Genomic DNA, 1,551 nt, shown 5'->3' with positions numbered 1-1,551 from the left:
GAATTCTGCACCAGTCAAAATTCCTGTTGGTCCCAAGACTTTGGGCAGAATCATGAACTTCACTAGAGAACCTGTTGATGAAAGAAGTCCCACCAAAATCAAACAGTTTGCTCCTATTCATGCTGAGGGTCCTGAGTTCATGGAGATGAGAATTGAGCAGGAAATTCTCGTTACTGGCATCAAGTTTGTTGATCTGCTTGCTTTCTATGCCAGGGGTGTCAAAATTGAACTCTTAGATGTTGCTGGAATTGGTAATACAGTACTGATCATGGAATTAATCAACTACCTTGCCAAAGCCCATGTGGTTATTCTGTTTGCTGATGTTGGTAAGAGGTCCTGGGAGGGCAATGACTGGTACCATGAAATGGTTGAGTCTGGTGTCATTAACTTAAAAGATGCTTCTTCCAAAGTAGTGTTGGTGTACAGTCAAATGCATGAGCCACCTGGTGTCTGTGCCTGGGCAGGTCTGATTGGTTCAACTGTGGCTGAGTATTTCAGAGACTGACAAGGTCAAGATGTACCTTTTAATCCCTCGGTGATTATTGTGCTAATGTCCACTGAAATGTTTATTGATAACATCTTTTGCTTTACCCAGGCTGGCTCAGAGGTGTCTGCCTTATTGGGCAGAATCCCTTCTTCTGTGGGCTATCAGTCTACCCTGGCCACTGACTGACATGAGTACCACGCAGGAAAGAATTATCACCACCGACAAAGGATCTATTACTTCTGTACAGGCTGTCTATATACCTGCTGATGACTTGAGTGACCCTGCCCCTGATACTACTTTTGCCCACTCGGATGCTACCACTGTGCTGTCCCGTGCTTTTGTTGAGCTGAGCATTTATCCAGCTGTAGATCTCTAGATGTAACCGCTTGCATCATGGATCCCAACGTTGTTGGCAGTGAGAACTATGACATTACCCATGGGGTGGAAAATATCCTACAGGACTACGAATCCCTTCAGGACATCATTACAATCTTGGGTATGGATGAACTTTCTAAAGAAGACAAGTTGACAGTGTTCCATGCATAGAAAATACAGTGTTTCTTGCCTCAGCCATTCCATGTTGTTGAGGTTTTCACAGTCATATCGGGAAGCTGGCACCCCTGAAAGAGACTATCAAAGGCCCTACCAAAAGAAGCAATGGCCAAAGCTGATAAGCTGGCTGAAGAGCATTTGTAAGGGGCCCTTTTGGCAAATTAAACTCTTGTCCACCATGCTGTCCCTCTCCTTGCCCTAAATCCAGAAAGCTTCAGTTTTCTGTATAGGCCACACAAGAGTATTAAGGTTTTCAATAAAATAAACATCCCTTGGGAAAAAAAAAAAAAAAAAAAAGAAAGGACTGTAGTGACAAAATAAAGCCCGGACCAGAAGAGTTGTCTCATTCTATTTAGGTCTAGATTTCACCCTTTATGTTTCTGGCAACCTGTAATGTGTGTGGTAGGGGTAGGGAGGGAAGAGGGCATCAGAAAGTGAACTTTGTACCACAGACAAAGTGAGGTTGGTTGTATTTCATTGAATGATGGATCTCAGCATTTTAAGGAACTGCT

General features: G+C 43.5%; 1 pseudogene; it reads left to right on the top strand.

Moving 5' to 3' along the window:
- Positions 1-550: 550 nt before the first annotated feature.
- On the top strand, positions 551-1,273 carry LOC143679874 (ATP synthase F(1) complex catalytic subunit beta, mitochondrial-like; annotated as a pseudogene).
- Positions 1,274-1,551: the final 278 nt, after the last annotated feature.

This window comes from Tamandua tetradactyla, chromosome 1 (genome assembly GCF_023851605.1).
Source record: "Tamandua tetradactyla isolate mTamTet1 chromosome 1, mTamTet1.pri, whole genome shotgun sequence".
Lineage (NCBI taxonomy): Eukaryota > Metazoa > Chordata > Mammalia > Pilosa > Myrmecophagidae > Tamandua > Tamandua tetradactyla.
Note: the sequence above shows the minus strand (reverse complement) of the source record. Positions and strands in the feature narration are given on the sequence as shown.